Source organism: Spinacia oleracea, chromosome 4, assembly GCF_020520425.1.
Source record: "Spinacia oleracea cultivar Varoflay chromosome 4, BTI_SOV_V1, whole genome shotgun sequence".
NCBI classification, from domain to species: Eukaryota; Viridiplantae; Streptophyta; class Magnoliopsida; order Caryophyllales; family Amaranthaceae; genus Spinacia; species Spinacia oleracea.
Window position 1 is genome coordinate 171,914,446 of NC_079490.1, and position 13,238 is coordinate 171,927,683.

The window sequence follows — 13,238 nt, forward strand, 5'->3', positions numbered from 1 at the left end:
GGCTCTATAATGACACCGGAGAAGGGGTTGAAGATCTAGAGTTTATCTCCTACTCCTCCTTTCGTAAAGAGCCAACCATAACAAGATAACAACCTTTTGGTATAGCCGAGTTGTTGATCAATTAAGGAGTGAGGGAGATTAATATGGCGAATCATATTCCTAGAGAAGCTAATCAATTGTAAAGGTGGTATCATCAACAATGGAAGTGTGTGTTTACTAATACCAACACTAGTATTATTGTTAATAAAGGCTCGGAAATGAGCGTCTTTTGCAGCTAATCTCCAAGGAGAACAAACCAATTGTAAAGTCTCAAAGTCTTCATAAAGTTCCAAATGTTCCGCAATCTTAGTAACTAACTCTTTTGGCAGATTAACCCAATCTACCACAATATTTATAATATCATCCTCATTCCAAGTAACCAATTTTAAAGTCGACTCAATAGCAGCAAGTTGAGTACCAGACTTGATAACTGATTTGTAGGGATGTCAATAGGGCGGGGTGGATGCGGATGTAGGTCCCTCCATCCCCATCCCCACCTAAAATTTTCATCCCCATCCCCGGCCCATCACTCATGGCGGGTACAAAATCCATCCCCATCCCCGTCCAACGGGTGTAAGCTAAAATCCATCCCCGCCCCGCCACCCAACTGGGTATCCATCCCCGTCTTATCCCCGCGCTAATACCCGCCTAATTTTTCTTATTTAGCAAACATTTTCCATATATACGGAGTAATCAAAGTTAACTATAGAAAAAAAAAAAACCTTATAACTAAAGTAACCTATATAATCGGAAAAATACTCGTCATAACATAAAAATCCAAACAAAAAACATAAAAATCTCACCTAAATTTATATTATCACCTAAAGATGCAAATAAATCCAAACTCACCCCATCACCCATGGCGGGTATGAAGCGGGGCGAGTGGGGATGGGGCGGGGCGGGCGGGGATGGAGCGGGTTCAACACAAAATCCACACCCGTCCCATCACCCATGACGGGTACGATTTTTATACCCATCCCCGATCCATCACCCGCCAAACCTACCTCCATCCCTGCCTACTTGGGACGGATGCGGGGCGGGTCTCCCGCGAAACCCGCCCCACTGACATCCCTACTGATTTGCATGCACGACTTGGATAAGCATAGCCGTAATGATCAAGGATGTAAGGAGGGCTATAATTATTCAAGTCAATCCACAAATAATCAAGTCCATACGTTGGAGTATAAGTGTGACTAGAATTACCATAATATGGCACAAGGTTACCGTAATTCGGTCCAAAATAAGAGTGACGGGGATCATCGGCTGGGGGATCCACCGGATAAATTCATTGCCTTGCTCCGTCCAAGGTCCATTATTGACTGACATGATTCTGCCACAATAACAACGCATATTAAAATTCAAGTCAAGGAAAATCACTAACCATTTTCAACTAGAATTATACAATGATTTAACCACGTTTACCGTAACATGTTTGTTACAAATAAAAAAATTGTACAACCTTATAAAATGCTGATCAAATTGCTCAACTAGAAACACAAATTAGCAAATAGAACTACACATTATTCTACTTATATGATTCATCAACATAAAGAAAAACAAATCATACTGGTTGATAAGTTTTCTATGTGCAATGACAATTATTATTTATTAATTTTTTTTGACATAGGATGCAATGACAATTAACACCACAAGAATTTGTATCTTTAACGACAACCTAATTACGACGGGTCAAAAATCCCGTCGTAAAAGGCTTTTGCGACGGGGCTAACATCAAAACAAAGACGGGAATAACCGTTGCAAATGTCTTTTACGACGGGTTAACGACGGAATTTTCTATTAACGACGGCCCCTTTTTATGACGGGTTAGCGACAGGAAATCTCGTCGTTAATCAACGATTATTGGTCTTTCGCGACGGGATTTCCCGTCGTTAATAGTACAATTTCTTGTAGTGTAAAAGATGTAACCTAACGATCATAACTAATCATTATCAAACTACACTATGAACCAATTAATTAAATAAAACCAAAGCCAACAAAATATCCAACATAATTCATTTAACAATTTGAGCCATTCATCATGCAAAATCCACATGAGACTAAACAATTTCTGGATCTAACAAAAGTACAAATAAAATCAATCAAAAGAAAAATCCAAATCTATACAAAACAGAAAGGTGAATGGAGGTGCTATACACTGTCGTCAACACCCACAGTAGCAACGACGTACAGGGAAGACGATGCTGGTTTACCGAAAAAATAAAATTCGTGACCCAAAGACCGGACCGATAAAATCGGTGTGAAACCCGGACCGAACCGATTGGACCGGTTCAACAACATTATTATATAGATATATCTACAGCCCTACAGGAAGTCAAAAATCATAATTGATCACTGGCAATAAAATTTATTCAGTTTTAAGATTATTGTAAAAACATAGCACCATGAAAAAAATTAAAAATACACATATACATAATACGTACTCCGTATATAAATACATATGAATTGGTAAAAAAAAAAATAGATATTCTTAATTGATTTAAGTACCAGTTGCTGATTAATTAGTTAGGTTATAGGTGGTTTTTACTTTATTACATTAATTATTTTGTAAGGTGAGTATTTTATTTGCAGATAAAACACATAGGAATGCCATTAATCAAGAAATTTTTACATAATAACATAATTTCATTCATTAAAAAAGCAAACTACCATTACAATTTACAAATTTACAGCATGAAGGCAGGAAATCGAAACAACAAAACAGCAAACTGGCCCATTAAAAAAAAACAAAAGGCAGGAACATGAAGGAATTAAGAAAAATTAAGTAACACTTACCACTTTTAAGGAATTGAGATGAAATTGACTAACAAATTGACGATCATCTGTAAATACCAACCGGCAGAGAGGCAGAGAAGAAGATGAATAGCGTGGAGAGTTAGAGTTATGAAGTGATTGCAGTTTTAACTTTTAAGCGCTTAAAATCTTTTTAATAACCGCAAGCCCTCAAGCCCGCAATATGCAGGCAACAATTCACCGTCTGTTGTGAAATAAAGAAGGAGAGGATATTGGGAGAGAACAATTGTGTATCTTATTCCATGAATAATGGGGTATATATACATACAATAGAATACGGTTCGCTTGGGGAACAATAAACCCTAAGATCTAGAATATTCCGGAAATATACTAGGGGTATAATGGACATCCACACAATATTTCATAACACTCCCCCTTGGATGTCCATTATTGAAGACTATGCCTCGTTAAAACCTTACTAGGAAAACCCTGTGGGATAAAAACCTAGTGAAGGAAAAAGAGTCCATCATTCTTCATAATACGCTTGAGATGTTGCCTCGTTAAAAACCTTACCAGAAAAACCCAGTGGGACAAAACCTTGGTTAAGGGAAAAAGAGTGCAACGCGTATTTCTCCCCCTGATAAATACATCAATTGAGATCTTCTTGTGCAATCTATCAAATATTGTTCAATAGCTTCTCAAATGTAGTAGCATGGAGTTCCTTGAAAATTGAGTGTCCAAAGCTTAACTTGAATCTTCAATTCCCCCTTGAACAGATGAGGTGAATATTTATATCACCAATGTTTTTGAAAATAATACCTGTAAGATCATGTGCGCTCCTCTATCTCATTCGATACATTTGTTTTCGAATTTCCCAAATGCATAATCTAATAATACTTTAACTTCTCCTAAGATAAATAAATTTTCTTGTACATGATATTACAAAACTTTTCCATACATATTTGACATGTATGTACCTTCTTCTGAAGGTCATAAATGGTAGTTTTCAATCAATAATGATCAAACTTTCTTTGGTCATATACTTTCATGGAAATACATGATAAATAACAATATCATCGTCCAACTTGGAAGTATAATATAGCTAATAACATTACTTATGGTTCTTCCGGACCATAACATAATATCCATTGGAAGGACATTACATAATTGTATCTTATATATTTAAGATGATTCATATTTGTACAAGAATTCATTTCATTTCATGAATAAATTAATATGTTTATTTCAAAACTCTCAAATACTCAAACTACTGGTTGAGAAGACATTTTTAAAATACTCTTTTAGAGTTTTGATAATATCTTATCAATGTTGTATATTCATGTGCAAAACTTAAAAGGGCTAGATGTTTAAGAACATCATGTATAGTTCTTCAGGAACTCTTCTTATTTGCATGATTCATAACATGCTATTAAATCAACATTATATATATAATTCTTTCACTACTATTAGGCCAATGAAGTAAGAATCTCCACTTATAAATATTTCATAAAGTTGCAAATCTGTCTTACCATTCTTTGGATGCATATTCATACACGACATAATAATATTTTTGAAACATGTAATATGAAATTATAACTGAATAAATACAAATCATACCATGATAAAACATAAAACAAACTAAATGTATGATAAATGATGCATTTACCTATTAACTACACATGTATATGAATGTAAGAGTCAAATGCAAAACACTGTACAGTGTGGATATTTCAAATCCATAACTTGTTGGACTTCAGGTCCATGAGCTCATTTGATCATTATAGTTATGTCTACATCGAAACAGACATAGATTTACGATCCCCTATTCAAAATTCATTATTTCTCGCATATGCATTATATTTCGGTTCAATCATCTACCGGTATCATCAAAATTCTTCAATATATACTTTGCATGCTATTTATCAATGATATAAATACTTATTCAATAGGTACCATTCATTTTTCTCACGGGCCATATATCATTGTTCAAATATTTATACCACTTTAAGGGTATTTCATACACTATATAATTAATAGTGTTTTCTTTTATTTTCAAAAATATCATCAACTGCACTATCTTGCCCTTTTTATATAAATAAATTTATTTTGCACTATGTTGGAACCGTATATGTAATCTACACTTCAGGTGTATACATTTAAATAACTATTGGCAAGATATACAATTCTCAACACTTAATATATGTAACATCGAGCACTATGACTATCATATACATTTATGTCTCTAGACATTATAAAACTTAACATAATTAAGTCATAGATATTTATGTCCATACATACTTCGAGGACATAAATTAAGTTGGCATGTACACTTACTCATATGGGGATCAATTTATTATCTTTCAATTTTGCCAACTTATTTTTTTGCTCGTCTCCCCCTAAGTTGGGAAAATATTTTCAATATGTTATGGGGCATAAAAAAATTTCACCAACTAAATAATACACTTTTCAACGTGTATTTTGATAAATATTACATACTTTTGTTCTCTTCTGGAGATCAACATTGATTATGGGGAGTAGATATAATATGCAGTTGTTTTCTTCATATTTTCTCTTTTCGTGCTGACTTATGATTGCCCCAATCAAGAGATTTATGATGCTTATTTATGATACTTAAATCAATCACAAAACACTTGTAAACTTATTGGTGATCTTCAAGTCACCTACTACCATTCTGGTGAACTTCGGGTCACTTACTATCATGGTGAACTTTAAATCACCTATCATTATACAATTTTTCAAAATCATTAATATCTCTTGTATTTATTTTCTCAATCGATTCATTATAACTATTCGATTGAAATACAACTCAACCTCATCATTTTGTCCTGCCTTTGAATATATACAACATACGAGGGAGTATCAGCACATAAAATTTTATTTGACAAGAATTTTCAAATTTTCATAACGGGTGTTCTTTAACCCGGATGGCCTGAATTATCACATCATGCGTATATAATATCATATAAAGTATTATAAACTGCTGGTTATCTTCTCAAAGTGATCACTGTAATTATAAAATACTATAATTTGAACATATGGTGATGTGATATAACGACACAAACTGGTGTCTCAATTTTAACAGCAAGACAATCTAAACAAAACTTATGGAAGATAGCTTGTACTCTTCAAGAGTATCCATTACAACTTTGGTACATATCACAAAACTATACATCTTTAGAATGTAGTATAGTACTCATGCTCATAGAGCGAGTCAATAAAACATGATCAAATATTTGTACCAAGTTTAACATATTGTATTATAATCCTGATCATATACTGCTAATTTTATTATGTTGAGAGCTATCTCCCCCTTATCCTTGCATGTATATAAATTTGGTTCGGAGAGCGTGCTACAATGTCTATTAGACATATGTTTTCATTATCTTCATACACCATGTTTATCTTTAATTTATTCCCTTGTGATGAGTACTAATAAAGCTCAACAAGATGTTTTGGTGTAATGGGCCCAACTTTTATTTAATATTTTCTCCGCAAACAACCAAAAATATAAAGTTTGAGTTTTCTCATCATTAACTTTTACCTGATTTTCATATCATTTACAATCTCACTTCTGGTGTATTTTAAAATTGCATTCATACTCATTTATTCCGCCATGATTATACTATGTTTTACTTTCACATTCGATCTCGATCATGACTATTGACATTATCTTTACCATTTTTATTCATACATTTCTCATTTACTTCTGGGAATGGTTTACCTAGTTGAATGTGAGAATAATATTTTTCTTCAGGATTTCGGTATTTTGTTCATCCAGCAAAAGACAATATATGAACTATCTTTCTCAAAATTATCGTGTCTGCAGGACCACACTAGTTTCATGAAAGAAATATAGGGTATCTTGACAACACGATTTAAAAACTATTATAGTTATCTAGGTCAATTTTCTTGTACTTCTCCAAAAGGTATGCAGGCCTTTAATGGTCAAAAGTATAAGACTTAAGTCGTGAACCTATTTCAACTTGTAACAAAAGTCAAGGATATATTTGCATTTCAATCTATAACACCCTTGATAAATTTTCTTCAAAGAAGAGCAAGACCACATATTTAAAAATTTTAATATTATATAGTAAATTCTATTATAAATTCTTCCCTTGTTTCCATAGACCAATGCCCTTTTCCTCCACAGCGGTAACATACATTGGTCACATTCTCATTTTATCTTTCTTTTGTTTGTTATTATCTTTGTCCTACTTCTGGTAGGAATATGTCCCACTTCTGGTAGGAATATGAGTTATTGAGAGAACCACCTCATATATGACCGTAATCTTAGATGTAACTAGTAGTTATGAGATTCAGGTAATATCATAGCCTTGGTCGTATTTTACCCTTTTTTTTTCTCTCTTTGATCGTATCAACCAAACCTTTAATCCCTATGTGGTTTTGATGTCCAATGTCTAACCACCAAGATAATATATACACCAAGATAATACTAGGAGAAAAGAAATCCATGATTTTCAATTTTCATATAGTTCATCATACAAGAGAATATTTCAAATACGAACCTAATAGATAATAATCATATATAAATCAAGCTCTAAGCATGCTCTTCAAAAGTTATATACGTAATCAATTAATCATTGCCACCAAACATTATTCATTATACCTTGGAATAATATTATTCACTATACATTGTTGCAATACAAGTGTATTCGTTTAAACTTAGTTAACAACTTAGGCTTTTTATTCCGCACACAAGTATCTCTAATCAACTTCGAATAGTTTCGTAATAGAATACGAGTAAACTAATGGAAGCAATACATGAGATGAACGAGTGATATCCAACAACAATTTCTTTAAATAATCCATATAATAGGCTGTAAATTATTGTTTAGTGAATGCTTTAGGTGTCGGATAACAAAACTTTACATTAAACATACATATTCTGGGCATAAAACATATATAAGGACTTGCTATCCACTCCAAAGGAAAATTGCAGTAGTGGTGTGCCGTGTGCATATACATACATATACAAAGTGCCTAACTGACAATGCTTTTAGTCACAGAGTCTAAACTTAGCAATTAATAGACTGATAGTCACATAAATAAACTAGAAATCATAGTAAATCGTGCAATTATTGTAATTCACGAAACTCGTAATAAAATTTCCAAAACATTGCAATTCATGGAATTACGGGAGCATGTAAAATCATACTGCATATGTATTAGAATATAGTGAAGCACACGTTGCCGGCTTTTATTCTTTATTATTCATGGCTTAAAAGGAAAAGAAATTACAGCTATAATGGTCAGATTAAGCCCTAACAAAATAGTATGTATTATTAACATCATCATAACCCTAATATGATTTAAGGATTTGACTTTGTCATGTAAAACACGATTCCTTAGTCATCATAAAACAAATCGGAACTTTAATAGCATATTCAATGTATAGAAGCACATAAATATCAATACTAACAAAGTAATAAAGATCGACAACTATGAAATTGCCGCAATCCGCAACATATAATTGAAAAGTCCAAATAAGTCGATACAAACAATCGCATGCTCAAATAGTAATAAATCACTATTCAAAAACCATAATAATTAAAGGAACTAAATCCCAAATTTAATACTTATCTCGATGATGATTATTCCTCTTGCTCAGTCGGTTAGGGATGGTGCTAATAACGTGTTGTGAAATAAAGAAGGAGAGTAAATTGGGAGAGAATAATTGTGTATCTTATTCCATGAATAATGGGGTATATATACATACAATAGAATATGGTTCGCTTGGGGAACAATAAACCCTAAGATCTAGAATATTCCGAAAATATACTAGGGGTTTAATGGGCATCCACACAATATTTCATAACACCGTCATTAATTTTTCAAAAAAAATTTTAATTTTAAAACCGGTTTTCGGTCCGGTCCGTTTTTTTCGGGTTTGGAGCGGGCCGGACGGAAACCCGATTTTTCATTTTGGAAGACCGGACCGAAAAAAATCGGTCTGGTCTGGTCCAGTCTGGTCCGGCCTAATTTTTCGGTCCGGACCAATTTTTGCACAGGCCTAGTGGTGGGGGGGAGACTTTAGGGTTTTAAGAGGAGGAAGGAGATGAGGAATCTATGTATATTATACTAATAGAGAAGAAATCAATAAATTATTTTGTTAACTTTCACCATATAATGTATTTTATTCTATTTTCCTAATACTTATACTTAGCATCAGAACACATAATACTTAGCAATTTGGATTCCCTTTATTCCTCAAAGTTCTTCCACTTATACCCTTTACAGCAAACAAAACTTATCAACCCACATTCCCTTTAGAAGTCGGCTAGTCTACAACAAGCTTTTTCCACTCAAACCTTTAAAATAGCACATTACTTTGCACAATTAACAACTTATACATTATAACTAAACAGTAAAACCTATAAAAACTTCCAGGAAAAAAATTCCCAACTTACTCTACAAGGCTTTCAGCTTGAGCACCTATTTATCAGTTAGGGTACCTTAAACACCTCCGTTTTACTATGTTCTTAACATAAAATTCCCTCTCACTACACACCTCTAGTCATTTAGACCCAAAGATCAGACACAATAAAAAAAAAACCATAAAATCATAACGAACTTGACTTTCGATATTCCCATTAAGGTTGTCTCATATAAATGACGTATCTCAAGATTTATTTCAAGTATGATTTCAATTTCGAAAAAGTAACTTTTCAGAAAACATAAAATAAACATAGCCCCTACAACCTCAATAGCACTAACTACTCTCATAAAATAAATGTACCCTATTAAGAATTTTCAGAAAATATTCAACAAAAAAGACATCTTTATAACATCGTCATTTCAAACAAAAAAATAACAAGACAAAAATTGCAGACATGGATAAGTTATCCTCGGAAAATTTAAACACACTTAAGAAAATAAACTGAAATTAACGAACATAACTCAACCACTGTCCATATCACCATCAGAACACACAACAGTTAGCAGCCAGGATTCCCTTAGTCTCAGGAAAAAAATTCCACTGCAACTTTTAGAACACCAAAACTCAGCAACCTAGACCTAGATTCAGCCTGAGAATTCAGTTAGTCTATAACAAGCTTGTTCCACTCAAACCTTTAACATAGAATGTTACTTTCACATAACTAACTTATTAAATATAACTAAAGAGTAAAGACTTATAAAGCCATCCAGAAAAAAGTCTCAAATTGCTATGCAACTTCATTAATTTATGTTCTAAGTCGTCATCTCATTCCGTTAAAAATATCCCACAGATTCATGTATGACAAACACTCCATTATATTCTGTTCCCAATATGACATTCCTTCCTTAAGTACACACTTCGCATAGTCGCATCTTTTTAACCATCAAAAAATATAGAATTTTTCTATTCCTGTCAAAAGTTGCCCAATATAATATATGACTCACAACATTTACTCCAAGTAGGATTTTAATAATCAAAATAAGACTTTCCATAAACCACAAATACGCACAACCCCTGTAACCTCAAAACACCATCTATTCACAAAATAAGTTAGCACGTCTTATCACTTGAACCCAAAAACCCCACATGGACACTAACTAACACTCATCGTAACAAATAAACTTAACTTCCCATGTTCCTTTTGAATGTTGGCTACTATCAAACATAGCCCTAACATGATTACTCGAAAGTATGATATCAATTTTCTAAACAGAACTTTCCTTAGACCACAAAAATAAAAACACAGCCCCTAAACTATCAATATCCAAACTAATCTCACAATAGAAATGTATCCTCAAAAATTATAATTCATATAATATAAGTGGCAACTCCAATATATTTCATGCCAGAACTGAAACCTCGAATCAAATCAATCCAAAGATGTAAAAAGCCTACAGCTCACCGCCTTAAAAACACATAAGATTAGTGACCCAAGTTCCATTAATCAGTAAAACACTTCTCCTAATATCTCTAGAACACACAATTCGGCAGCCATGAATTCCCCTTAAAAGCCGAATAATTTACACCATAGGTTTCCTCTCAATCCTATAAATATAGCATATTACTTGAAATACAGAGTATACAACAAGTTGTAAGCCTTAACTAAAAAAAAAATCCTTCCAGGCTAATATCCTCAATTTACTATACACCTCAATCGTTTGTTCATTAATTCATTCTATTAAAAAGATCTCAAATATTAAGGTATCACACACCCCTTTACTAAAATTATATACTCTGTATAACATTCTTTCATTAAGTATACCCTCTCATCATTTAGACCCAAGTGTCACACACGATAAAAGCCATCAAAAATTAAAAAATGAACTTTCCATGTTTCTCTCAAAAGTTTCCTAAAATAAATGACATCTAAAAAGATATACTCCAAGAATGACTTCAATGTTCAAATTATAATTTTCCATAAACCACACAAAACCTAGAACCTCAAAACACCATCAATTCACAAAATAAGTCAACATTTCTCGTCATTTAAACCTAAAGATCAAACACACACTAACAACCATCAAAACAAACTTAACTTCCTGTTTTCCTTTCAAAAGTTGTCTAATATGAAAGACAGTTTTAAAAGATTACTCAAAGTACGATTTATGGTCATGTGACCTGCCACTATGTTTCGATAATGGTCATAACCATCAAATTCCACTTCAAACAGTAGAAAATCTCCACTGAGATAGAGAGGAAGATAGATATTAATGAGAACAGTTAGTAATATAAAAGAGCTCCCAAGCCCAAAGCACACACTAGCCCAGCTAGTAGGCCCACTTCTATTCAAACATAAGAGGTGGTCTACTAATAAACAACTCTTTACATCTCCATTCTATCAATGTGGGACAATTCCCAACAACAAAAACTCACCATTCTTAAAGACTACTCTAACACTTATCAGAATACACTTCAAAGTCATAAACATGACCTAAAAGGGAAAAAAACCAACATCTACCTACTCACTCAACAGGCTTCCTATTTCACAATTTCCAAAATAGTACTCTCAACCAAAAAGACAAGGTCTTTAATAACATCGTCATTCCAAGCACACAAATAACAAGACGATTTTCAAACACATAAGTGGAAAAGGCTACATGTACACCTAGTGTACAAGATTCTCTTGTACAAAAAACATAGAGAGCTTGAAAATTTAAGCAAAATCCACATAAGTAATCCCCACAAAATTTAAGCTCAATTCAGAATTTCAGATAATAAATAGAAATTAACAACATATTAAAATTAACAACTCAACTAAACATCAAAAGGTACAAAAAACATAATTCTAAACCCTAAATCAGCCTTCGTCTTCAGATAATCCCCACAAAAGGTAATCCCCGCAAAATTAAGCCCAATTCAGATAATAAACTGAAATTAACGAACATATTAAGATTAGCAACTCAACTAAACATCAAAAGGTGCAATAAACATAATTCTAAACCTTAAATCAAAAGAAATAAAAATGTCGTTTACCTCTGCTTCTTCTTTCACCACCATAAAATCAGCCTTCGTCAAAACCTTTGCATTACATTACAGTTACGAATCTACTTTTTCCCGAAGTGAAGTGAAATTTATAGATCGACATCTTCACTTGAGGAAAAATTAGTTCCGAAGCTCTGATTCAGTCAGTTGTCGTCTCAAAGCCTTAATCTGCCTCAAACAGGCAAATTGATGATAAATGCATAATTATTCCCCAAATTGAAGAAATTGAGGAAGAATTTAGACTAACAGGGGGAAGAAAAACATAAACAATGATTAGGTTAGAGTATATATATAAGAAATTCTAGGGTTTAGACAAAAAGACGAGAAAAATTGAAGAATTAGGGTTCTGAACTTGTGATCAAAATTTTCGATGAGGAGGAGTTTTATGTATTGGCGCTGGAGGTGAATGTTTCGCGTAATATTTACGTTTTACAACGGTAATTTAACCGGGCGCTGTCTATTTTTATTAAAGGTTTTTATTCGACATCCTATTTCGCTAAAAGCGCCCTATTTTTAATGACAAAAGTACGTTATTACCTTTATAAAAATGAACCCCCCTCCTTCCTCTCACCCCAGCCCACCATTCAAGTCTGAAAAACTCCCCCCAATTTCACATACACTATTCACGCCCACCACTCCATTCATCCCCACCACCCCATTCAGCCCCCACCACTTCCAACCACCCCCACCATTCCCGCCCAACACCTCCACCAATCACGTTCACCACCAAAAAAAATTAAAATTATTCATTTTTCATTTTTCATTAAGACATTATATAAATTATAAGGGCATTATATAAAAAAATTATAAAATAAATTCACATTATTTTTTAATCTACATTAATAAATAAACAAATAAATTTTTAAACAAATAATTATATCAATTTCATTTTTTTTAATTAGCCTACAATTCCGAAAAGAATAAAAAAAATTCAGATTATTTGGGCCGCCCAGAGATGGCGGCCCAAACCATGTACGGGCCGCCCAGA

The 13,238-nt window shown here is 33.2% G+C and overlaps 1 long non-coding RNA gene across 1 annotated transcript; it reads right to left on the reverse strand.

Annotated features, from left to right (window-relative positions):
* Positions 1-232: 232 nt before the first annotated feature.
* LOC110786599 (uncharacterized) lies at positions 233-12,729 on the reverse strand. Its single transcript, XR_002532901.2, has 3 exons — positions 12,242-12,729; positions 2,833-12,136; positions 233-1,369 (listed from the first exon to the last, which is right to left on the reverse strand). It is a non-coding gene; the product is annotated as an uncharacterized lncRNA (long non-coding RNA).
* Positions 12,730-13,238: the final 509 nt, after the last annotated feature.